General features: G+C 41.4%; 1 long non-coding RNA gene across 2 annotated transcripts in view; it reads right to left on the bottom strand.

The window, feature by feature from the left end:
* The window catches only part of LOC150015979 (uncharacterized), a 68,804-nt gene extending 44,511 nt beyond the window's left edge, over positions 1–24,293 (bottom strand). For both annotated transcript variants that reach the window (XR_016510023.1, XR_016510024.1), the window contains exon 1: positions 24,200–24,293. This is a non-coding gene — a long non-coding RNA (uncharacterized LOC150015979). The remainder of the gene's footprint in view (positions 1–24,199) is intronic.
* Positions 24,294–27,535: the final 3,242 nt, after the last annotated feature.

Raw genomic sequence — 27,535 nt, forward strand, 5'->3', positions numbered from 1 at the left:
GGCCGCTCAACAGTGGACATGATCTTCTCCCTACGCCAGCTGCAGGAGAAGTGTCACGAGCAGCATAAACCACTCTACCTCGCCTTTATTGACCTCACGAAGGCGTTTGATCTGGTCAGTCGAAGCGGACTCTTCAGCTTGCTACGGAAGATTGGCTGTCCACCACATCTGCTTGCTGTGGTCATGTCCTTTCACGACAACATGCACAGCACGGTGTCCTACAACGGCGCAACCTCTGAGGCCTTCCCAGTCAGCAGCGGAGTAAAGCAGGGCTGCGTCCTCGCGCCTACGCTGTTCGGAATCTTCTTCTCCATGCTCCTCCAATACGCCTTTAAGGACTGCAGCGAGGGTGTCTTCATTCACACCAGATCCGGTGGCAAGCTCTACAACCTGGCCCGTCTACGAGCCAAGACCAAAGTCAAAGAGGTGCTCATCCGTGAGATGCTCTTCGCCGACGACGCAGCTTTGACATCACACTCCGAAGAGGGGCTCCAGCAGCTAGTCACTTGCCTTTCCCACGCATGCAAGGAGTTCGGACTAGCCATCAGCCTGACGAAGACGAATGTTATGGCTCAAGGCACGGGGACTCCCCCATGCATCACCATCGACGGATACACCCTGGAGGTTGTCAACGACTTCACTTACCTCGGGTCCACCATCTCGAGCTGTCAGTCGACTTGGAGGTCAACCGGAGAATCGCCAGGGCAGCCACAGTTATGGCCAGACTGAACCGGCGAGCGTGGAACAATTCCAGCCTCACTGAGAAAACCAGACTGCGCATCTACCATGCCTGCGTACTCAGCACTCTCCTCTATGGCAGCGAGACGTGGACCACCTACGCAAGGCACGAAAGGAAACTCAACAGCTTCCACATGAGGTGCCTGCGACGCGTCCTGCATGTCGCCTGGCAGGATAAGGTCCCCAACACCGAGGTGCTGAAGCGAGCCAATATGAGCAGTTTGCATGCAGTTCTTAGCGAGAGACGCCTCAGGTGGCTCGGTCATGTCAAAAGAATGGATGCAGGCCGTATTCCCAAAGACCTCCTCTACGGCGAGCTAGCAGAAGGCCATAGGATGACAGGGCGCCCAAAACTGCGGTTCAAAGACATCTGCAAAAAGGACATGACACAATGCTCCATCAATCTCAACACATGGGAAGTTCAAGCAGACGACCGCCTAGCCTGGAGGCTCGCGGTCAGGCAAGGTATGTCACGCGCAGAGGCTGCGCGCAACGAGGAGGCGGTCCAGAAAAGATCGAGGCGGAAGCAGCGTCAGCAGCAGCAACAACAGCCATCTGCCTTCACCTGTACCAAGTGCGGCAGGGATTGTCACTCCCGAATCGGACTGCACAGCCATTCTCGGCGGTGCAGATAGACTCTCAAGAAGCTACGCCATCGTCTCTCGAGACGGACGGCTGCCGACGACAACGACGACGACGACGACGATGTCACTCACTGTGCTGTGTGCTTTACTTTCATGAATTATCTCAATTGATCTTCACAAAATTATATGAGGCAGTCATTAATTATTGTTCTCATTTTACAGATAAGGAAATGAAACTTGAGCAAGGTAATTTGCTCAAAGTCATGCAATGACGAAGTGGCAGGCTGGGCCTCCTATCTGAGTTCATCTGGCTTTCAAACCTGTGCTTTTAACTACTGCATTGTACTGATCTGTTTGGAAAGACATTGCCGGAGTGAGGAGGAAGAAAACCCCATGGGGAAGGAACTTCAGGCTTTTCCAATCTCAAGTCACAGTGATTCTAAGCTTGATTCTCTGCCCTCTGATCCTCCCTGTAGCTCTGTCATTCATGACCTACACTGCAGCCACATGTGGCCCAGTTCTATGTTGTTCTACAGGATGATGCTTTCACTGCTCTGCTCTGCCTCAAAGCTTGCTCCATGTTCTGCTCTGGTCTATGAACAACCCTGATGTGGAACATGACTATGAAACACAGCCTGTTACCTTGCTCAGGCTTGATATATTGTCATATGCTATTTTTAAATGTTTCCATGTGCAGCTTTACCTTCCCAACTAGAGAGTAAATTGAGACCAAATGCATGCATTATCCCCATCACCTGGCACAGTACAAGGCACATCAGGAGCTTGTGGGAAAAGACCCAAGGGCTAAATGATTCCATTTATCACTGGGAATTTCTTTACAAGGGTACACTGTCAAAACAATTCATAATTGTCCTGCAAAGCCAGACATCAAATGGTCACAGGGTGAGTATAGTCAAACACTCACTAACTAACCTTTCCAAAAACATGTAACCATAACTGAATTTCCATAAAGAAAACTGAATTTTAAAAAGGTAAAAAAGTCATTATTATAAAATGACTAATAATGAAGCAAAGAGCTGTAAAGTGATTCTTGCCCAAGTCATTAATCAATTGATGCACTTTAAGGAGGAGCATCCTTATGCATGTGAGCAGTCACTTATTCAAATCAAGTAAATATTGTCCACATGGTCCCCTGAGAAATTACAGGGTGACTTATTAAGAAATTGAGCAGATCAAATTGCTTCAAGAAATTTCACAATAAAAGATTCTTTCAATAAATTTTCTTCAAGGTATCAGGAAGGTTCTGTGGGCTGTGTTCGCCCCTCTTTGGGCCTCATCCGGTTCCATCTAATGGGATAATGCAATGAGGTTCAAGGCAACCTCCAGTTGTCTCATGGGTCAGTGGCTCTCAGGCATTGAGACAATACCATTCTAGAGGCAACAGCTTGGAAACAAAGATCCTGACACCCATCTGTACTTTCTTTTAAGTCAAATGGCTGCCTCCCTTTCTGGTTAATCAAATACATAGTTACTTTGTAGAAGCAAAAGCCTCAAACTCAGTTGCATTTTGTTTGAATGTGATGGCATCTCATGGCAGGATGTGCTATTTCAGGCTCATTATATAGCTGGTGTAGTTGCCACAGGAGAGGGGAAATAGAGAAAAGATTCTAGGACCTGCAAACAATGATCCATTACCACTTGGAAGGAAATACTCAAAACAACTTCAAAGATGAGGCTACTGAAGAATTATAAATAATGGTCCACTTTATCATTAGCCAGGATGTAACAATAGCTGAAAGTCAGAACAACCTATAGGTGCCAAGTTAGGACAAAATTTAGAACAGGTTTCATCTACCCAATGGCAAAGTATCTAGTAAATTCAGGTAATTTTTTTTTTCAATTACAGTTGTCCCATTTTTCCCCCATTTCTCTCCCCCCACCAGCCCACCCCTTCTCCCACAATCATATCCCTCCCTGTTGTCCATGTCCATGAGTCATTTATACACGTTCCTTGACTAAACCCTTCCCTTACTTATCCCCCTTTTCTCCCTCCCCCCTCCCCCCTATTGACTGCTATTCTTCTCTTTGTCTTATTTAGTTCGTTTGTTTGTGTTGTTTTTAGTTTCCTGTATTAGGTGATATCATAAGGTATTTTTCTTTCTTTGCCTGGCTTATTTCACTAAGCATAATTCTCTCTAGTTCCATCCATGTTGTTGCAAATGGCAGGAGTTCCTTCTTTCTTTTTGCTACATAGAACTCCATTGTGTAAATGTACCACAGTTTTTTGATCCACTCATCTACAGATGGGCATTTTAGGCTGTTTCCAACACTTAGCTATTGTGAACAGTGCTGCTATGAACATAGGGGTGCATAAGTTCTTTTGAATTAGTGTTTTAGGATTTTTCGGGTATAATCCTAGCAGTGGAGTCACTGGTTCAAAAGGCAGTTCCATTTTTAGTTTTTTGAGGTAATTCCGTACTGTTTTCCATAGTGGCTGCACCAGTCTGCATTCCCACCAACAGTGCAGTAGGATTCCCATTTCTCCACATCCTGGCCAGCACTTGTTTGTTGATTTGTTGATGATGGCCATTCTGACTGGTGTAAAATGGTATTTCATTGTGGTTTTTATTTGCATCTCCCTGATGACTAATGATGTTGAGCATTTTTTCATGTGTCTATGGACCTTCTGTATGTCCTCCTTGGAGAAGTGTCTATTCAGGTCTTTTGCCCATTTTTTAATTGGGTTGTTTGTTTTCTTGATGTTGAGTCGTATCAGCTCTTTATATATTTTGGAGATCAGTCCCCTGTCTGTGATGTCATTGGCAAATATGTTTTCCTATATGGTTGGTTTCCTTTTCATCTTGCTGAGCAGAAGCTCTTTAGTTTGATGTAGTCCCATTTGTTTATTTTTTTCCTTTATTTCTCTTGCCTTAGGAGATGTATCCATGAAGATATTGTTATGTGAGATATCTGAAATTTTCCTGCCTATGTTTTCCTCTAGGACTTTTATGGTGTCGTGGCTTACATTTAAGTTTTTGATCCATCTTGAGTTTATTCTCGTGTGTGGCGTAAGTTGGTGGTCTAGTTTCATTTTTTTGCACGTCCCTGTCCAGTTCTCCCAGCACCATTTGTTAAAGAGGCTCTTCTCACTCCAGTTTATGTTCTTTCCTCCTTTATCAAATATTAGTTGACCATAGAGGCCTGGGTTAATTTCTGGACTCTATTCTGTTCCACTGATCTATATGTCTGTTCTTAGGCCAGTACCAGACTGTTTTGATCACAGTGGCTTTGTAGGATTGTTTGATATCCGGTGTTGTGATTCCTCCTGCTGTGTTCTTCTGTCTCAAGATTGCTTTTGCTCTTCGGGATCTTTTTTGGTTCCATATGAATTTTTGGAGTATTTGTTCTAGGTCTGTGAAATATGTCATTGGTATTTTAATAGGGATTGCATTGAATCTGTAAATTGCTTTGGGAAGTATGGCCATTTTGATGATGTTGATTCTTCCCATCCAAGAACATGGTATTTGCTTCCATTTATTTGTTTCTTCCTTAATTTCTTTCTTCAATGTTACATAATTTTCAGAGTACAGGTCTTTTATCTCTTTGGTTAAGTTTACTCCTAAGTACTTTATTTTTTTGTTGTTGTTGCTATAGTAAATGGTATTTTCTTTTTTGCCTCTGTGTCTGATATTTTATTGTTGGCGTACAGAAATGCCTTAGATTTCTGTATATTTTGTACCCTGCTATTTTGCCAAATTCACTTATTATATCGAGTAGTCTTTTAGTGGAGTTTATAGGGTTTTCTAGGTATACTATCATGTCATCTGCATATAATGATAGTTTTACTTCTCCTTTCCCAACTTGGATGCCTTTTATTTCTTTTTCTTGTCTGATTGCTGTGGCTAGGACTTCCAACACTATGTTGAATAGGAGTGGAGGGAGTGGACAGCCTTGTCTAGTTCCTGATTTCAGGGGGAATGCTTTCAGTTTTTGTCCATTGAGTATGATGTTGGCTTCAGGCTTCTCATATATAGCCTTAATTATGTTAAGGTATGCTCCCTCAATTCCCATTTTGCTGAGTGTTTTCATCATAAATGGGTGTTGTACTTTATCAAATGCTTTTTCTGCATCTATTGATATGATCATGTGATTTTTGTCTTTCATTTTGTTTAGGTGATGTATTATATTTATTAATTTGCGAATATTAAACCATCCTTGCATCCCTGGGATGAATCCCACTTGATCGTGGTGTATGATCTTTTTGATGTATTGTTGTATTGCTGGATCCTGTTTGCCAATATTTTATTGAGGATTTTAGCATCTATGTACATCAGTGATATTGCCTTTAATTTTCTTTCTTTGTTGTGTCTTGACCTGGTTTTGGGATTAGGGTAATATAGGCTTCATAGAAAGAGTTTGGGATTTTTCCCTCTTCTTGGGTTTTTTGGAATAGTTTGGGGAGGGTAGGAGTTAGTTCTTCCCTAAATGTTTTGTAAAATTCACCTGTGAAGCCATCCAGCCCAGGGCTTTTGTGTGCAGGGCGATTTTTGATTACTGTTTCAATTTCCTTCTTTGTTATTGGTCTGTTGAGACTTTCTACTTCTTCTTGATTCAGTTTTGGAAGGTTATATGTTTCTAGAAATTTGCCCATTTCTTCTAGGTTGTCAAATTTCTTGCCATACAGTTGTTTGTAGTAATTTCTTACTATCGTTGTATTTCTGTGGTATCAGTCGTGATTTCTCCTCTTTCATTTCTGATTTTGTTTATTTGGGTCTCCTCTCTTTTTTTCTTGATGAGCCTGGCTAGAGGCTTGTCAATTTTGTTTATTTTTTTGAAGAATCAGCTCCTAGTTTCGTTGATCTTTTGGATTGTTTGTTTAGTCTCTACGTCATTCAATTCTGCTCTGATCTTGATGATTTCCTTCCTTCTTATTGCCCTAGGCTTTGTTTGTTGTTTTTGTTCTAGTTCTTGTAGCTTTAGTGTTAGATTTTTTATTTGAGATTCTTCTATCCTTTTCAGATATGCCTGTATTGCTATCAACTTCCCTCTTAGGACTGCTTTTGCTGTGTCCCATAGGTTTTAGGCTCTTGTGTGTTCATTATCATTAGTTTCTAGAAATTTCTTGATTTCTTCTTTGATGTCATTGTTAACCCATTCATTATTTAACAGCATGTTATTCATTCTCCATGAATTTGGGTGTCTTTGATTTTTTTCTCTGAGGTTGATTTCTAGTTTCAAGGCATTATGGTCTGAAAAGATGCTTGATATGATTTCAATTTTCTTGAATTTATTCAGGCTTGTTTTGTGTCCTATCATGTGGTCTATCCTTGAAAATGTCCCATGTGCATTTGAAAAGAATGTATATTTTGCTTCTTTGGGGTGAAAAGTTCTATATATATCAGTTAAGTCCATGTGGTTTAGTGTGTTCTTCAATGCCTGTATATCCTTGGTGTTTCTTTGCTTCGATGATCTGTCTATTGTTGATAATGGAGTGTTGAAGTCCCCTACTATGAGTGTGTTGTTGTTAATATCCTTCTTGTGGTCTTCTAGTATTTGCTTTATGTATTTGGGTGCTCCTATGTTGGGTGCATATATGCTTATCAGTGTTATATCTTCTTGATGGATTGTTCATTTAAATGTTATGAAATGTCCTTCTTTGTTTCTTTTTATTGTCCTTGCTTTGAAATCCGTTTTGTCTCATATGAGGACTGCTACCCTGTCTTTTTTTTCAGGTCTATTTTCTTGAAATATTTTTTTGTATCCTTTTACTTTCAGTCTGTGTAAATCTTTTGTTTTGAGGTGTGTTTCTTGTAGACAGCAAATATGTGGGTCCTGTTTTCTTATCCATTCCATTACCCTAGGTCTTTTAATTGGAGCATTTAATCCATTTACATTTAAGGTTATTAATGACTTGTATTTATTCATTTCCCTTTGTACCTCTGTTCCTCTCCTTTTTTTTTTCTTCTTCTTCTTCTTTTTTCTTAGAACATTCCCTTTAGCATCTCTTGCAATGCTGGTTTGATGGACATGTATTCTTTTAGCCTTCTTTTGTCTGGGAAACTCCTTATTTCACCTTCCATTTTGAATGAGAGCCTTGCTGGGTAGAGTATTCTTGGTTGTAGGCCTTTGTTTTTCATTGTTTGAAATATTTTTGACCATTCCCTTCTGGCTTGTAGTGTTTCTGTTGAGAAATCGGTCGATAGCCTTATCGGAGCTCCCTTGTATGTTATTTGCTGTTTTTCTCTTGCTGCTTTTAGGATTCTCTCTTTGTCTTGGAATGTTGCCATTTTAATTATGATGTGCCTTGGAGTGGGTTTTTTGGGGTTCCTCTTCATTGGAACGCTCTGTGCTTCCTGAACTTGTATAACTTTTTCTCTCATCAGGTTGGGAAATTTTTCTGTCACTATTTCTCCTATCAGTTTTTCTATTCCTTGTTCTTCTGATCCCTCTTTTATTCCAATGATTCTGATATTGTTTTTCCTTATGCTATCCTCTAATTCCCTTATTTCTTCGTACTTTTTCAATCTTTTTTCATTTTGCTGTATTGTCTGGGAATTTTTCTCTGCATTATCTTCTAGCTCACTAATCCGATCCTCTGCTTCGTTTAGTCTGCTTTTGACTGATTCTACTGTGTTTTTCACTTCAGAGATTGAATTCTTCATTTCTTCCTGGTTCTTGTTAATAGTTTCTATGTCTTTTTTTATGCTGGTGTAGTTCTCTGTAAGTTCCCTGTAATTTTCTTGGAGCTGCTGGTAACTTCCTTGGAGGTTGTCATAGTTGTTTTTAAGGTTGTTGAGTATATTGAGCTTCTTCACCACCATTGTTTTGAATTCCATGTCTGACGTTTGGGCTATGTCTATTCCATCTACCTCTGTTTCTGGGGATTCCTCTTTTCTTTTCATTGAGAGGTTATTTCTGCATCTTATCATGTTGGATTCTTCTTGTTTGTTTTTGTTTTTTGGGTTTGTCTGCTTTGACTTCTCACCCTTGTGGTATGAGATTCTTTATAGGAGATCTGAGGGGTTCAGTGGTGCAGTCTCTTTGATCTCCTGAGCCTGATGTTCTTGGGTTTACCCTTGAAGTTGTTTGTTTCTGTTGTCTGGTCATATTTCTGATGCTCTTTGGTAGGATCTTCCTTCTGGCTAGGTGATTGAAAGTCACTCTATTCACTTTGTCTTGAGTTCTTTTGTGGAGATGCTGTTAAAAACATAAACACACAGCCCAGACAGGAGACCCACACCCTCAAAAATATCCCCCACCCTCTATACCGCTATCATCAGCCAATGAGCCAGTATTAATATAAATGTAGAGAGATTAGAGCTTTTATTCTATAGGAAGAATATATAAGAGTTGTTTTTAGGGAGGAAAAATGTGATTTTTGAGAGAGGGGATGATAGATTAATAATAGTTGAGATTATGCAAGACAATAGGTAATATTTACATTGTATGTTAATAACAATAGAAGAAAAGGAGAGAATAATGCAGAATATAGTAAGAAAATATTATTATATAGTATTGGATTTATATAGTAATTATATTCTATTTATTTAGAGTGAAAGGGAGGCTAAACTAGACACACAAACAAATAAACAACAATTAAAGATAAAGGATGAGAGGAAGAGATTATATGAAACAGATTAGAGATATCGGTTTTTTTTGTTTTTTGTTTTTTGTTTTCCCCTTCCTCTCTTTTCCCTTTAAGGAAGAAAAAAAAAAAGGAATGTTTTTACTCAGTTCAGCCTTTGTGTGTCGCTGCATCCATAGCTGGTCTAATGAGGCGTGTCAGAGGTTCCTGTTTCTTGCAGCAGCGGTGTGCGCCAGCGGTGGCCAGCACGGCGTGTTCCTTTGGCGCCTGTTGGAGCTAGCCCAGATGCTTGCCTCAGGCCTGCTGAGCTGCGTTCAGGGAGTTGGTCTTTCGCCTCTTAGGGCGGGGCCCCAGACACTTGTGCACAGTGGAAGTGAGTGTCTGTGAGTCACTGCCGACCGCTGTTCCCTTGCCACAGCCGCCCGCCGTTCCCGCACCCGCCTGGGTGGGCACAAGCAGAGCCTGAGCAAGTGGTCTGCGCTCCGGCCTGGTGCCCACTGGAGCTGGCCAGGGGTGTCTGCGCACAGTCTTTTACGTGTCCAGTGGGCCCTCCCTGTGCCCGTTGGGGAACTGATCTTATGTCTGTTGGGGTGTGTCCAAAGGGCACCTGGACTCACGGCCCCATGCACCTGGGCCAGTGAATGAGGGCACTTCCCTGTGCGCACCCCAGCGACCCAAAGGGAGGGTTGGGGAGTGGACGAGCGTGCCTCTGCGCCTGTGCTCCTCAAGAATGTCCTACCACCCCCAAACTTTCCACCCCTCTCCGCAGTCCACCAGAGAAAAATATAAAGGAAAATTACATTCTCACTTGCACAGCAGTAGGCTGTCTCCTGTCCTTCAGCGTCAATGACATCTGGTCGAGTCCCAGCTCTGCCAGCGGGCAGAGATCTGCTCTCCTCCCGACTCCTCTCTGGGGCAGCCTGTGGTCGCCAAAAAGCCCTTGTGTACTTCCAGCTGCAGCTCGGGCAGCTGCCCCCGTCAGGAATCCCATCTTGTCCCTTTTTCCTCCGCTGTCCTCACTAAACAGGTTGTTCCCAGATGGTTTTTCTCTAATCCAGCAATGCCATGGCTTGACTCCTGCCAGTGTCCAGCTGCTCACTGAGATGTTCTGTCTGCAATTAGCCCAAACTGCAGATGGGTCTCAGGAGCCTGAAACCGCAGCCTCTCCTCACTCCTCCTCCATCTTCCTCTCTCAGGTAATTTTTAAAAGCACATCCTTTAAATCAAGCAGGCAGTTAAATGTTTTCCTTTCAAATGGGCTGTTGCAACATCCTAAAAACACTGCCAGGAACTTCTCTCAGGAGTTCTGTGATCTGGTTTTGTAAACTGGCTTCAAACACATGCACATATACACTCAGAAACACACACACAGACACCCAGTTAGAAAGGTGCTTCCCTTTTCACTGTGTCCTCCAAAGGCCTACAGGGTTTCCTGACCTCTCAGAAGGAATGTCTGCAAGGCCTCCACAAGTGTGGAAGAATTTGTCCCCCTCCTTTTGAAGAAATGGTGGCACCAGAGAGGAGGAGCTACACGGACACTACCTGAACCCATTCCAAGTTTCATTCTTGTCATAATTTAATATCGTTCTCAAGTGAAAAATGAATGACTTTAAGAGTACCTTACTTGGTGAAAGAACGCTTCATATAAATGTGTCATTATGATCTGTCCTTCTTGCTGGGCATTCATGCAGGCTCTGAGTGTCACCACAAACTACCTCCTAAGGTCCCCTGACTGGGCCCATTTCTCTCCATCTCATTCCCTTACCAGCAGGATTGTAAAAGTCTCCAATCTCCCCGCTGCTGCGTTTGTGCACCCTCTGATCCTCTCCTCACAACAGCCACAGTGAGCTTGGATAAGCCCAAATCTCCCTTCAGTTGACTCCCAGTGCTCTTGGACCCAAGTCGAATCCTTAATACTGGCTGCAAAGTCCTGTCACTGCCTCATCTCTCTCTGCTCCTCCATGCTCCTTACTCAGCAGGGGAAACCGGTTTCTTTCAGGTCCTTCGAAGTGCCAGTCCTTCTCCCATCGGCCTTTGCCTGTGCCACTCTCTCTGTCTAGCCTGCTGTCCGACTTTCACCCCTTCCCCTCTTGTTCCCACTCTTCCTTCAGGCTCCATTGACTGTTACTTCCTTGGGGAAGCTTTTCCTCTCTCTTTAGGTTAAATTAGGACCCTTTTTTTCTTTTTTTTTTTCTCATGGCACATTGTATCTTTCCTTCATAGCCTTTCTCAGCTGTAGCTGGATAATTCTTTGCTCCTATGTTTAATAGATTGCATGTCAGTCGGCAGAACAGACCAGGGCCTGGGGTCTGGAGTCAGACCGCACAACTCAGATCTGAGCTCTGCGGCTTATTAACACCACTTCTCCAAGCTTCCATCTCTTCGTCTGCCAGGAAAGGTTAACAACAGCATCTACTTCACAAGGTCACTTTGGACAAGAGATTAGATGGCCAGTAGCGCATGCCTGGTGAATAGTAAGCACTCGGTGAATATTAAGAAGAAAACCTTAGTAAGTACCAAATATTTATTTGCTGAAAGAATAAATGTCATTTATGTAAAATGGGGATAAGAGCATTTGCCCTGCCAACCACTCAAAATGGATTTGATTAAATACATTGCTGAATGTGAGAGGCTTTCTAACTTGTGCTCAGCTCTGCTAACACGGACACCTGCTGCTGCTGTTCACGCTTTCAGCCTGAAGCCTTATCTCGCTTGATCAAAAAATCTCAGTGACCTAAATTCTTCCTTAACAAGAGTCAGGTGGATGTCTTATTTGTGAAAAAGTTTTCCCAGAAGAACAAGACCCCCACCCCCATTCCCACCAGAGACAGCAAAGGAGGCACAAGACTCCTTCCCAGGAGGATACAGAGAGCGGGGGCAAGGCTGCGTCTCTAGGCCTCCTGTCCTGTGTGAGGTCGCCCCAGGTCTAGGGGCTGGCAGTCTGGCACTTTAGCCCGTGGGAGTAATATTAGCCCTCAGCAAATGACTAGACCTTGAAGTTTTCCTTGAGGGGAACAGGTACTATTTAAAGCTCTGCAACACCTGAATGGTAATGCACAGCACCAGCAGGAGCAGGAAGGAGGCTGTGGTGCAGGATATAGGCCTTAGTTCATCAAACTAGTCCCCACCCTGTCCACAGTCAAGGCATTGTCTCTAATTTAGTTCAGTGCCACATGGAAGTGCTATAAATAGAGTTCTAAAAGTTTATGAATCCTAACAGTCAGAGTCATCTTCGGGCCATTGAACCCAAAAGCCTGTTCCATTAACACCCATGATTCTCTTCTGATGCATGGCCAAGCTGCGGGCTCCAACATTCCTGGAGGGGGTCCCTTAGCACAGGGGTGGGCAGGCCCCAGGCTGCACCAACATGGAGACAGCTCCTGGCTGATCTTTCCAATGGGACTCTGGGTTGAGGGAGGAGAGCCTGTTGCAACAGAGATGACACAGCAAAGATTCGTGGTTAGAACCAAGAAAGAACTGGGGGCAAAGGAGACCTGGGTGAGGATTCTAATGAGGGGGAAATTGAGTGAAGCAAGGTATGGAGATGAGGTGAGATGGTGTAGAGAGGGTCCTTCCACCACCTTCGGCAAGGACTCCTCTTAGACACTCACAGGTCCTGGGGTGAAATCACAAGCCAGAATGAAGCCTCATGGGTGTAACTATCCCAAACAATGAGAACCAAAGGGGGCAATGGGATATCATTCAAAGATACTGAATGAGGCACTGAACTAGAAGTCAAGGCCCTAGGTTCCAGTTCTGACCCTGCAACTACAGTCTTTGGGTAAAGGCTTTATTAGAATGGAGTGATTTCATAGTTGTCAAAGCACTTCCAACATTTTAGCCTCCCTGTAGACATGGTGCCAAGGATACTTCTGTTAAAGTTGGTTCAGTTAGAACTTCCCATTTTGATCAAGAAGATTCAAACACCCCAGGCTCCAGATGTTTTAGAAGATGGAGAATTGCCAAAAAACTATGATAAGTAAATATTTCACAACGTGAGTATCTGGGAGGGAGGACCCCTAACAGAAAATTGCAAAAAGGATGTGGATTTAAGGTACTAAGGCATCTGGATTTACATAAAAAGATATAAGTTGTATGTGTAGCACAGCAAACAAGCCTTAGTGCTATGGGAAAAACAATTATTTGGGATTATTGTTACTGCAATATGTTTCATTTTAAATTTTTTGAAAGCATAATATGTGCATTAAACATGTATAAATGAGTATATAGAAAAAGTCCTCTTCTCAACACCCTTCTTTGGAAACAGCCACTGCTGTCAGCTCCTTCCAGAGACTCACATGACTTTCAACAATGCCGAAAGTTTCTCTGCAATTGGGGTGGATCAACAGGCATCCTCAGGGAAACACACCTTTTTTCAGATGGATGTTTTGTCCACAGACACAAATATGTGTATTTGTAAACACACAAATACACACAGCTTTGTCAAAGGTCTCTAACAGATTAGAAGAAAAACATAACAATGACTTTATCCCTGTCTATAAATAGAAAAAAATCCCACAGTTTATGAAATTTAAAACACTTAAGTTCTGCTTGAACATTAACGACTGAAAGGATTTTTCTGGCTGTGTTTTATTTTTGAAAAGTAGAGCTGTCCTATGAAAATAAATACACTTCTGTAGTGCTTTGGACTCCGAATTCTGTATGTGTGTGCAGAAATATCCACACAAAATACCTATACCTGTTAAACCATTTTTCTCCTGGTCTATTACTCTGCGGGGGTAATTTGAGTAGGCATTGATGATGATAAACATCACCATTTAGAAGATGTTAAACCAAGCTTACCAGAGCTCACAGAGAGAAACAAATTAGGCAAACTAAAGTAATTTGAGCTAATGAAGTTTGATTCCAAACATCCAGATCAATTAAGCTGCAAGCACTTGCTTGAGTTCCTGCTCTGCCAGGCAGTGAGGAGCTGGTGCCTGCAGGACAGGGTTGGGAGTTCTAATTGAGAAGGTATGGAAAGAAGAGTACAGAGCCAGTATGTGCTTCCCGCGTATATTCCGCAAGTCTTTCTGTTTGAGGATCTCATTATATTGAAAGGAAGAAGTGGTCAATACACCCTCATGGACCCTGCTTATTGACGATCCCAAGGGTTCCACTATTCCAAAGACTTGGTAGTGCGAGAATGTGGCCAACTTTCTGGGTGAAAGCTGTCCTGTAAGAAATGAGCATAAGAGTGGGAAACCCAGGGGCTGGGAGAACCTAGTCCTGGTTCTGCCACAACTAGCTGTGTTTCACACCTCTTAGCCTTGGTTTCCTAATCTATAGAATGAGACAACTAGACTGGATAATTTCTTACATCCCTTTTTTTTGTTTTTATTAAATAATTTTTTTATTTTTCATTTACAGTTGACATACAATATTATATTACTTGCAGATCTACAACAGAGATTAGACATTTATATAACTTCCAAAGTGATCATCCCAATAAATCTAGTACCCATATGACACCATACATAGTTGTTACAATATTATCGACTATATTCCTTATGCTGTACTTTAAATGTACTTTAAACTGTAATTGCCAATTTGTACTTTTTAATCCCTTCACCTTATTTACCCACTCCCTCAAACCCCTTCCCATCTGGCACCATCAAAATGCTCTCTGTATCTATGAGTTTGTTTCTGTTTTATTTGTTCATTTGTCTTTTTATTTTAGATTCCACATATAAGTGAATTCAAATGGCATTTGTATTTCTCTGTCTGATTTATTTCAATCAGCACAATACCCTCTAGGTTCATCTATGTTGTTGAAGATAGCAAGATTTTATTCTCTTTTATAGCTGATTCATATTCCATTGTATATGTACACCTTTTTTTTTTTATCCATTCATTAATTGATGGACACTTTGATTGCTTCTATACCTTGGCTACTGTAAATAATGCTGCAATGAATATATGGATTCTTATGTCTTTTCAAATTACTGTTTTGAGTTTCTTCGAATAAATACCCAGAAGTGGAATTGCTGAGTCCTTATTTGTCTCTTATTTTAGCCTTTGTTTTAAAGTCTACTTTGTCCAATATAAGAACTGCTACCCCAACTATTTTTGTTTCCATTTTCATGAAATATATTTTTCCATCTCTTTACTTTCAGTTTGCATGTGTCTTTTGATCTAAAGTGAGCCTCTTATAGAGAGCATAAGTGTTGTTTTGTTATACATTTAGCCACATTGTCTTTTGATTGGATTATTTAATCCATTTCCACTTAAAATAATTATTGATAGATATGTAGTTGTTGTTATTTTATTATTCATATTTTTATCTGTTTCCCTTCTTCTTCTTAAAAAATCCCTCTAACATTTCTTGTAATAATGGTTTTGTGGCAATAAACTCCTTTAGCTTTTTCTTGTCTGGGACACTCTTTATCTGTTGTTTAAGTCTAAATAACAGCTTTGCTAGGTAGCATAATCTTGGTTTTAGGTCCTTGCTTTTCATGACTTTGAATGTTTTGTGCCAATTCCTTCTGGCCTGCAAAGTTTCTGTTGAGAAATCAGCTGATAGTCTTATAGGAGCTCCCTTGTAAGTAGCTCACTGCCTTTCTGTTGTCCTTTTAAAATTCACTTTGTCTTTAATGTGGCATTTTATTATGATGTGTGTTAGTGTGGGCCTTTTGGGGTTCCTCTTGTTTGGGACTCTGTGAGCTTCTTGGGCTTGTATGTCTATTTCCTTTGCAAGGTTAGGGAAATCTTCAGTCATTGTTTCTTCAAATAGATGTTCAGTTCGTTATTCTCTATCTTCTCCTTCTGATACCTCTATGATGCAATTATTAAACTTAATATTGTCCCAGAGACCCCTTAAACTATTCTTGTTCTTTCTTTTTTTTACTTTTTTTTCTTTTTGCTATTCTGATTGGGTGTTTTTTGCTACCTTATCTTTCAAATAACTGATTTTGTCCTCTGCTTCATCTACTCTACTGTTGATTTCCTTCTAAGATTTCTTCATTTTAATTATTGTATTCTTCATTTCTGACTGGTTCTTTTTTATGGTTTCTATGTGTTTGTGTTTTTATGCTGTTGAAGTTCTCACAAGTTCCTTGAGCATCTTTATAATCAGTGTTCTGAACTCTGTATCATGTAGATTGCTTGCCCTCATTTCATTGAGCTCTTCTGGAGATTTCTTTTGTTCTTTAATTGTGGGTATATTTCTTTGTTTCCCTATTTTGGTCGCCTCCATGTATTTGTTCCAATGTTTAGGTGAAGCTGTTACATCTCCCAGTCTTGGTATAGAGTGGCCTTATGTAATAGGTGTCCTGTGGGTCCCAGTGGTACAGTCTCCCTGATTCTGAGCTGGGTGCTATAGGTGCGTCCCTTGTGTGGGTTATGTGTGCCCTCCTGTTGCAGTTTAGTCTTGATTGCTGTTTGGAGGGATCAACTCTCTGGTTAATGGGTTTTAAAGATTGGCTGAGACTACAGTGGAGGTGCTGCTGTTCAGAGGTTGACCCTACATAGCAGGAGCTGCTTTAGCAATGCTCTGGTGCCTGCAGAATCTGCCCTTTGAATGTCTCTTTTATGGAGGTGGTTTGGTGGGCTCTTCTGGTGTGGTTTGAAGCTGGTCACCATTTGTGTTGTTTCTGGGGCCCCTTGGGAGGTGAAGGCTAAGGTCAGCTGCTGCCTATGCCCTGCCTGGGGCCACATGTTATAAGTTACAGAGTTATCTGCAGATGGTTGCCAATTGTCCTGGGCTTAGAGATGCTTGGGGGAGGCTAAGCTGAGAACTGAGGCCAACTGCTGCTAGTGCTGGATTTGGGGCTTCTTAGCAAATTTTATAGGGCACACCAAAGACAGATGCTGCTTGTTGGGGTTTATGAACCTTTAAGAAATTTTTGGAAAGTCCACAGCATGAGCCAAAACAAGGAAGTTTGTATGTAAGAGCTACTGGAAGTGGTTTGGGTGGGCCTGCAAGCTGAAAGGAGCAGGGTCTCAGGAAAAGACCAAGGTGGAGCAAACAGTGTTAGCCAGGTTAGTAGAGGCTCAGATATTGCCCCAGCCTGAACCTTCAGGGGAAGATCTTAGCAAAGGAACAATGGCTTCTTCCAGCAGTTTTGTCTGGGAGAAAGCTGTCTCTCAAGCTCCCATTCTGAAGCCTGATGATTTAATTTCTCCCTATACATCCTTGGAAACTTTGAGCTGCTGTTCCAATGCTAGAGCTCAGGGTGATTGAATCTGCTAGTATGTAAGTTTGTGCAGGTGCTTTTAGAGGAATTCCTGGGATTCCAGAAGCCCTCCATTTCACTCAGCCATAGTCTCCACTGGTTTTCACAGCCAGAAGTTATGGGGACTTCTCTTCCCAGCACTGGAACCCTGAGCTTTGGAGCCTGGTGAGAGGCTGGGACTTCTTGCTCCTCAGGGGGACCTCTGCAGCTGAGATATTCCTCCCAAGTTTTAACTGCCACACATGGGTGTGGGACCAGCCTGTTCCACAATGCCACACCTCCTACCAGTTTCAATGTGGCTTTTTCTGTATATCCTTAGTTATTGGACTTATGTTCAGCTAGCCTTCAAGCATTTCTTAATGATGGTTATTCTGTAGTTTAGTTGTAATTTTGAAGTTGTGAGAAGAGGTGAGTAGTGTCTCCCTGTGCTGCCATCTTGACCAGAAGTCTCTTATTCCCTATAATCTCTCAAGTCTTCCCTTTTAAGCTGGGTCTTCCTTTCTGCTTATGAGGATGTCAGCATGTACATGTATGAGCAAAAGCTTTAAATGTTGGTGCATTTTCTGTTTTTTATTTGTGTGTTAGTTTTTTTAGAAAGAGAGGTATAATTTTCTAAGGAACAGACTTTGTGGCGTGATCACAACATAAGCAATTTAAATGTCAAATCACTCTATCATGCACCTGAAAGGAATATGCTCTTGTGATCTCATGGTTTGTGTTGAATTCTCTTCCCCTGCCCTCCACCATAAAAATGATATAGTCCAGAAAACCACTACTCAGTCTAGAATGAGAAGTCACACTGAGTATGGCCAAGTTAAGTAGAATCACAGGTGATCCACAGCTTCCATACAACATTAACAAGAAATACATGTTTATTATAAGGCATTGAGATCTTGGAATCATTTGCTACTACATCAAGAGCTGATAATACAGGGGGTATTGATGACTAGTTATTGTATTTAAGGTCATAGTACTCAATGAGATTACTTAGGGAATAAGCATAGATAAAGAAAAAGAATGACAACAATAATCTCAGTGAATTAGTTTGAAAAATAAATGGTTAAAAATTGGATAGAATACAAGGTGAGAACATGCAAGTAAAAAGTACTGATGACACTTTAAATACATTTTCCACAAAGGGAAGCAGAGACATGGAGAAGTAATTGAAGTGAGTTGAGAGGTTTGGGAGTGGAATTTTGTTTAATTTATTTTTCAGATAAAAGATAACACAGAATGACTGCCTATATGTTGGTAGAAAAAATCCAGTAGAAGGCCATCATTTCAAGGTAATATGATAAATTAATTAATGCTCAAATGAGTGATGAATATTGTCATATTTTATACTAGAGTTCTTCTATTGGTGGTGTTTAATCATATCTTCACCAAGAATCCAAATAAAAATATTAGAATCCTGCAATGTCAATTACTCTTTTCCCCCAATTCCCTGAGGATCCTAAGGGAGCCACTGACAAGGAATAACAAATTATTAAAATACCCCTAGTAACGTTGTTCAAGTGCCCAATACCCCAGTTCAAAGTCCTCGTGCTTCTCCGTCAAGTCCTGGATCCAATTCTTGGGATTTTAACCTCTCTCAAAAACTGCCGGAAGAAAGGTAGTTGAAGAGAGTAGTCAGGTCTGGAATATACTTACACATCCCCATAGAGTGAAAGAAATAGCAAGGGGAGAAGAGGCTATGTTTGTGCTTTTTATGTCACAAAGTCTCATCCATTACCTGTTTCTTGAGTTCTTATGATTCACATTAGTTATTCTTCCTCCCTTGAAGGGGCATCTAGCAAGGGTGTGGATAGAATTGGTCATGAAATGGTAAGTTCCCTTCCCCTCTGTTGGTGGTTGATTGTGCTATTCTCCATGAGCAACTCATTCAAATTTAATTGGAAACCTCTGAAAACAGTGTCCTAATCCAAATAGGCAGAATAGTAAGTACCTAGGAAAATTCCTGGGCAAGTGGAATGGGGAAACTGAGAAGATAATTATACAAGGTCAAACAATTTGACCAATTTACAGCCGTCTAGTGAATCTCAAGACCTTATCTTCCTTAACCAAGGACACTTGAGAGCAAATAGTTTATACTTTTCCTCCAGAGAATATATAGTTTAAGCCATCTTGGTCAGGGAGATAGAGAACAGAGACCCAATTAATGCCATTTGTGCCAACCCAACCCAAGGATAAATGAAGTCAGTGGAACAAATAACAAAAACTGAATTAGAACCCAACAAACTCAAAATAAAAGTAAAGTAGTGAAGCTGACCCAAGAATGATCCCAAACTCCCCTATATGCTCATTCTGATGAATCAACGTATTAAAGGACACATCTGAAAAACTAATGAATATTCTGTTAAGACCTTCACCTAAGACCTCCCCTAGGATTCCTGCCTGCAGAAGAGAGATAAAAACCCTCAAGACAAGGGATGACAGCGTGGACTCTCTCTCTGGAGCATGTCCATGTCTTCTCTTGGGCTCGAACTTTTTACTTCCTTCTAAACCCTAAGGGTTCCCATGAGACTTGAAACTAAGGGAGCAGTGGGCAGTGGCAGCTCATCCCAGGCTTACTCCTGAAACTGTCTCCAAGCCTACCTCTTTCTCTGACTTTTCAGTGAGCTAAATGCAGCCCCTCCTTGGCTCACTTCTGTCACAATGACTTTTACTTCCCATTGAGCTAACAGCAACCCCACCCTGGCTCACTTCTTTCCTATATCATTTCTAAGAATCCAAAGCAGAGTACTGCGTAGGCTCTACCCTGTTGCTTCTTCTACCCTACAACCTTCCTTTGTTTCACTGTTTCCAGCTTTAATAAACATACTCTCAAAATCACCTGGACTCGTGTTGTGAAATCTTTCCTGTACAAAGTCAAGAACTCACACATTACCAGGCGGCCCAAGGCCCACCCACTCTGGACCCAGTCCCCATGCAGTGACACAAAGACATGGGATTCAGAGTGGAGATTTCAGACACTGAGGCACAGAACCAGTTGAAAAGCTCAGGTAATGTTCCTAAGACCTCCATCTTTCTCATGGTAAAGCTGGTTCATGCAAAGTTCAGTCTGCTTTAGGGCTCTTTCACATGTATCATGTACAGGATATTCACTATGAAACCTCTAGAAAGTCCCTTTATGTTCTCTGTTCTCTCCCTCCCATGATGCTCAAATGAGTATTCTTTTCTCAAAGACCCGATAATTATCAAATCATTTGGCTTTTATTGCAAAGAAAGAATAATTGCTCTGGAACCCAGTGACCATGCTTTTTGGGTAGCTCAAAGAGAATTTCATAATTCAGAAATAATTAGGCAATGAGAGAGAACAGGAGGCATATTTTAGCATATTAATTCATGTCAAGTTCAAACTCATTCCATTTCTCTTGCCCAGTGTGAATAATTATGCCATTAATCCAAAGCAAGAAGAAAGCTATTGTGACTGCAACACATTTCTAAGCAAATAAAGGATAATGTCACTTCTCCCCTTCAACTAATGCTCTGAATAGAGCTACATAATCATAATACTTTTATTTATTTATAGGGCACAAATTTTCTAGAGCTCAAGAAACTATAAGATAAGCAAAATTCTAGTTAAAGAAAAATCAGAACTTTTCTAGCTGTTTCTGAAGCAAAAACTGGACAAAGGAAATGGCTGAGAAGAGAGGCTAAAAATTCAACTAGAGTTTGGCAAAAAGCTAAAAGAAAGATGCAATGGTGTGGCTTTTTCATTTCCCCTTCCCCTTCTGTGGAACACTCTCCTTACTGTGACTCAGAGGGGTAGATGTGTGGGGGAGAAAATTTTTACACTTAATCAGCCCTGACCCTGACTCCTGACACCAATCACCCTTTGCTGTCAAGAAGATACAGGTCAGTCTGCCTCTTCCCTACTTCCAGATGCCCTGTCAGTTTATGTGTTGTTTACAGAAGTCTTGGGGGAATCAGTATGGTTTCCATATCTTCTTAGGATAAATTAAAAATGCATGGGGTGGTAGTTCAGTTGGTTAGAGTGTCATCTCAATACACCAAGGTTGCAGGTTTGATCCCTGGTCAGGGGCACATACAAGAGTCAATCAATGGATGCATAAATAAGTGGAACAACAAATTCTGTGTTCTCTCTCTCTCCCCCAAAAAGGTATAAATTATGGAATTGAAAGTGGTTTGGTTATTTCTGGCTGAGTTAAAACCACTAGGAAAGTTGCAGAGGGTCTATGTAAGTCGCAGGATCTGTGCAAGTCGAAGAGGGTCTATGCAAGGTGGAAATGGATTGTGCAGAGGGAAGAAGCAAAAATCGAAGAAATTGAGGAAGTAAAAATAAATATGAGAAAGGGCAAAAGAAAGAGATAGCCATACAGAAAGGAACAACATTTGGAGTAGAAAACTCATAAGGGAAATAAAAATGGGAAAAAAGAAATAAGAAAGAAAAAGAACGTCACATAAATAGTTGGTAAAGCAGAATAATAATTTTAATGACAAATGAAAAAGCCAAAAGCTCCCTTTGATTTTCCAAAACCAATTGTTATTTCCCAACAGAAACCCCACGAACCATTGACAATAGGGAACAAATTAATTAATTCCTTGAACTGATATACTTTCATTTGTAATTCTGATTGCTATCTTAAAATGTTGCAAAAAAAGCAAATTTCTTTAACAATTTCATTGTAATATTATCTATAACTATGTCATTTTAAATATTTTTTGGCTATTTAGAGACAGTCATTGTTTTACTCTGATGCATTTGCAAAAATGTTACACCTTCGAAAAGATACATGGGAAAAATTTGACTTATTCTAAAATATAACTTGCTCAGAACAAATCTTCTGATTATACCTTTAAAATAAATGGGGATTTGTGGGGCTCTGGGGGATGACTGGGTTTGTAAAGATGCTAGTGGGTAACCAGAATAAACAGGAATTTATTATGGAACTGAATAAGCTGAGAATTATTATTGTTCTTGTGACTTTGTTCAAAATACTGCTGATTTTTATAAAAACTTGTTTGTTTTCTTAAAGCAATTTGATAAGTTGCAGCAATATTGAAGCATTTTTATTTTTCTTTTCCTTATCTGATCCCTCCAGAATTTGGAAATTCTTACTGGGTATTATTATTTTCATGGCAATTTATTTGTATGCATGAATTCAGTAAGAATATGATTTTTTCCCATTTTCCAATGCAGACTTATTAGCCAAGACTTTGACTGGAATGTCATGTCTGAAAGAGACATGCCTAGATTCTGAATGTCAGCAGAAAGCTTTTAGAAATAAAGATCGACTTTGGAGCCAATAAAAGTCCCTTAGAGAAATGGCCTGGTACCTTGCTTATCCATATGGTTCATGGCAGTCTTTCCAGATAAGAGGCAAAGGTTGCTTTCCTGGGAGATAGCAAGGAAGAACCTTAAGACATTTTGGGGACCTTAAGAACTTGAAGAATTTACCCAAACCTATAGGTATTGCAGGCAAAGCCTGATGGAAACTGTGTGGCTTGGTTTCTCTGCCCTGTGGGGCTACTTCAAGTTCAATCTGAAAATTTCTTGTAACATTCCAGCAAAGTATATTTAAGAAATCCTATATGATCAATTGCTATTCCTGCTGTGTTCATGCAAATAATCAGGCTGAATTGAAACTAGACTTAATACAGTAAATTAACTGGTCTTGATTTGGCTCTTTTTTAAGAAAAAGATAATTTTGAAAGAAAATTATGTTTTAATAGAATCCATTATACACCATTGTGGAAATTAAACTCTAATTCAGTGAATTGTCTGTAAAATCTCGTTTTTCACTTATAAACAAGAGAATCCTGAATTTTTCTAATTTTCATAAATGTTTTGACTAAACCATCTAACTTCCATAGACATGGAAGAAAAATAGACAGTGGGGATTTGTAACAGTGGGAAATTGTAACAGTGGGAAATCGTGACCCACACAATCATTTTTTTGACATTGTTTCTGGAAGTGCTGACTTTGACTAATAGGTAGCTTGTAGATGAACAACATGTTTGTATAAGAATCTTAGGAACTAACTTCATAAGATACAAATACTGACTTTCAAGCATCCCAGCTCTGGGAGATTTGCTATCCTGCATTCATGGAGCCAGGATGATGTGAAGCCAGGATAACATAAATCCAGGATGACTAAACCAAGATGACACACAACAAACTATCACTTGACTTATCAGAATGGACTGTGTTCATCTGCACATAGAGAACTTTGTAACCCTCTCCCTTGATCTCTTTGTTCTGTTCCCCTCTCCCTCCTTATAAAAAACCTCTGCCTCCAATGAGAGATGGAGATGGGCTTTGAGATATGAGTCCCCCATCTTCCAGATGGCCAGTATCTACAAATAAACCACTTTCCTTTACATCAGCACCTGCCTCTTGAGTACTGGCTTTTGTAGCAGCAAGCAGCTGGACCTGCTTTCAGTTACATGGATAAAATGGTAATGATATTATGTTATGAAAAGGAATTACTTGAATTCCTGTGTTATAGGCCATAATCATTCAAATGTCAACAACTTCACATAAGTCAAACTAATAATTCATTCCCTCATTCATCATTGAACAGTCATCATGTGCTCAGAGCTGAGAATTTTGTTCAGTGAAGAACAAAGCAAAGTCTCTGGCCATCAGTCTTATATTGTATTCAGGGCAGGGCAGACAAAAAACACAGAGAGAAAGATGTAATCTATTATCAGGTGATAAGTACTAACAAGAAAATAAATTAGGGTAAGAAGATTCCAAAATGGCTGCTGAGTAGGTGGAAGCTATACTGACCTCCTCCTGGCACCAAACTGGATTTACAGCTAAGTTATAGAGTAATTGACCTGAATAGCTAACTGAAGGCTAGCTGAACAGAAGTACTATACAGAGGATTTACAGAAGAAGCCACATAGAAACTGGTAAGAAGGGTGGAGATATGGAAAGGGCTGGCCTCTACCCACATGCAATGGCTGAGAATATGGAGGGATATCTCAGCTGCAAAAGTCTTCCCTGAGAAACCTGGGGTCTCAACCCCATGCCAGGATCCCCAACCCAGAAAACCAGAGCCAGGAAAAGAAACCTGCATAGCATCTGGTGCTGAAAGTCATCAGGGATTCAGTCTGCCTGGGAGAGAAGAAAGTCTGCTAGAAACCCAGATACCATTTTCCCAGGATCGAACAATCTTATTCTTACCAGCCTGGGGAGTGCAGTAGCCCAGTCCTCCAACTACCAGAGACACTATCCTGCCCAGCTTGAGTCCAGCAGAAAGGTCTGCTGGCTGTACTCAACAGGGATCTCTGGTGCAATCTTTTTCTGGAGAAGCTCTTGGTGAAGACTTAAACAGTAATTGAGCTGTGTAGCTTTGGAATTGGGGGAGGGGCATTCTTCCCCACCCTTTGTGTACAGCCAGTGCCCACTTCACCTTTTGATTCACTTGGCTGTCCTTTAACCTCCACTGGCCCCACCCTGCTGAGCTCAGTCCCACAAAGAAATCTGGGTACTATGCAAAGCTGGGACCTTCAGAGAGCATCTCCCTGGGAGGCTCTGGTGCTGGGGTGTGCAACTACAGCTGCAAGAAGGGGCATTCTTACCCCTCTCTGATCTCAGCCTATGCCATTCCCCCAATGGGAGATTCATTTGACCTGTCCTTCCAACAACTAGCAGCCCCACCCTGCTGAGCTCAGTCCCTCAGGGGGATGGGAACTTCAGAGTGTGTCTCCCCTGTATACTCTTGTCCAGGACTCAGACAGGCACTGGGTTGTGTAACTATAGCTGCAAGGAGGCCATTCTTAACCCTCCTGCAAGGTCAACTCGCGCGCCATTCCCCACGCCAACCTTGACTCCCAGAGTCCCCAATAAATTTAATTTAAAAATATGAAAATAAATCAGGGTAAAGGGAATAAAGAATGTGGACGTGGCTATATTTGACCAGGTAGCTGGGAGAATTTCCTCTGAGGAGGTGATATTTAATAGAGTCCTGAAGTAAGTAAAGGAGGGAACAAAGCCTGAACATGGAACATTCCAGAAAGAGGAGAGAACATGGGCAAAGGCCCAAGAAACAGCAAGGAGAATAGTATAGCTGGAAAGGACTGAGAGATGGGGAGAATGCAGGATATGGTCAGAGTAGGCCATAGTTAGGATTTTTTAGTTTATTTCTTAATGAGATGAGAAGTCATTGGAGAGTTTTGAACAGAGGTGTGATATGATCTGACTTGGATCTTTACAATATGGCTCTGGTTGTTTGAGAAGAAGATGGTAGGGTGGCAGTGAGGGGGATTACAGGGGTAGAAGAAGGAAGCATACCACTTAAGACGTTACTGCTGTCATAAGCAAAAAGATAATGGCAGCTCAGACTGAGTTGGAAGCCATGTCCATGATAAGAAGTGATCATATTTGGAACATATTTTGAAGGTGGACCTAACAGGTATTAGCAGTGAATTGGACGTTAGATGTGGGAAAGAGCCCTGGCTGCTGTGGCTCAGTGGATTGTGCCCAGTCAGGGCACAAGACTAGGTTGCTGCATCAGGTCCCCAGTTGGGGGTGCAAGTGAGAGGTAACCACACAGTGATGTTTCTCTCCCTCTCTTTCTCCTTTCCCCTCTCTCTAAAAATAAACAAATAAATAAAAGAATGTAGTTTTTAAAAAAAAAGATGTGGGAAAGAGAAAAGTCAAGACGTGGGCAAGAGAGAGTTCAAATTCTTGCTAGGCTTTGGCCTGAGTAAGAAAGAGGATGGTGATTTCAAAGCAGAAAGAGTGGAGGGAAGAAAAGGTGGGAGAAGATGAATCTAAAAAGTTCTATGTTTCACACAGTTACATGCATTATGTTCATTGGACATATGTGGAGAGTTTGGGTAGGTTAGTTGAAGCGATCGGAAAAGGCCAGGACTAGAAATAACTACCTCCAGCTATTTCTAGCTGAAACAAGATAAAACACATGCATGCATGTGGGGCTCTTTCAAGGGTTGTGTGAGCGTAAGGACTGAATGACTATATGCTTCCTCTCAGTTGCTATATCATATGTGCTTGTTAATATTTTAGTAACTAAAACTCTTCCCATATTCTGGTTGATCTTCTATCAATAAATTGAACAATAGAAGTTTTAGGAATTTACAGTTCTCTTGAAACTCAGTACAACTACTATTATTTTGAATTTTAAAAAATAAAGTTTTATATTTCCTGAACTGCTCCCTCATGTGGGGAAAAAAACAACAACAAAAAACGCTCTGGTCTGGACTGCCTGGACTAGACAGCGAAACTCAGTCTGGACACGAGAGGGCGCCATGCAGACAGTCAGTGTGTGCAGGAACTAAAAAGGTGGCGTTTACAGTGTCCCCAGATCCCTTGTTTTTCTTCCCTCTCCTGTTTCATAAATCAGGTCTCCTGGAACCGTGAATCAAGGAGAGCTGTCCTCAGGTCACCAGTATGATGTCATTTTGGTCAGGATGTAATAGAAGCAGACAGGGTTTTTCCAGAGGGAGTCCCTGGAAGGCGTAATGCACATTAGAGAAGAAAAGCAAAACAAGGAGAGTGGACGCATACAGGGGGAAAATAAGGAAAGCAAGAAAGCCAGCAGAAATGAAGGAAACCAAGGGTTGTCTATTATGGGGAGTGGGAGACTTCCAGAAATTAGGGCCAGGAGGGACCTCAGACACCATCTTGTTGAACCTTCTATTTCCCAGATAAAGGGGCGGGGGTGGCTTCTTTCTTTTTCCTGACAGCAGATGTCATGCCTGGAGTAGCTACAGCTATAAGGATAAAAAATCAACATGTGCAGACAGATGCGAAAGACACGTCTGAGTAACACTGTGCAGTGACTGCAGTAGCCCTGGACTGCTCCCTTCCAGAAAGCTTGTCATATAGGAAACATAAACCCTGTTGGATACACTACTGTAAGTAAGGTTTCTCTTACTTGAATCCCAAATATTGCTCAATCAATGTTGCAGCTTGGAACATTCAGCATTTTAAAGATGGCAATTCTCTCCAAATAAATTCATAAAAGTAAGTAGCAGCAGCAGCCTCGATCTGGCTGATAAACATTGCTACTCTTTGCGGCACTGCGTGAAATGTGAAAACAGGAAGCTACCACAACTGTGGCTGGGCTATCTGAGGTTTTTCTGGGACCAACCCAGACACCTAGAGGCTATTTGCTTTACTCACTGCATTTGTGCCCCTCCTTCCACCCGAGTCACTCTGTAAGCTCCTTTTGCTTTATTTATACTGCGGGGACACCCTTCCTCAGCAGCTGCCTCTGTCCCAGATTCCCCTCCCCTCCCCCCAACACTTTCGCTTTGAGTTGGCATGCAGCAGGAGGCTGAGTGCGCTTCATTAGAGCTGATTCAAAATCAAGGGTAAGAACCCCCCCCCCCCCAGTGTGGTTGGAGTGAGCATCAGTAGGGATGGGGGTGGAGGGGAAAATTGGCTTCCCTTGCTCACCTCAAAATGAGAAAAGAGGCTGAGTTTTCTTAGAACTACCTCTAGAGTTTGGTCACTGGGGGGTACTTCTGTAAGTGAGTCAGCAGGTGGTCTCTA

This window comes from Furipterus horrens, unplaced genomic scaffold, assembly GCF_987537825.1.
Source record: "Furipterus horrens unplaced genomic scaffold, mFurHor1.1.pri manual_scaffold_3, whole genome shotgun sequence".
NCBI lineage: Eukaryota > Metazoa > Chordata > Mammalia > Chiroptera > Furipteridae > Furipterus > Furipterus horrens.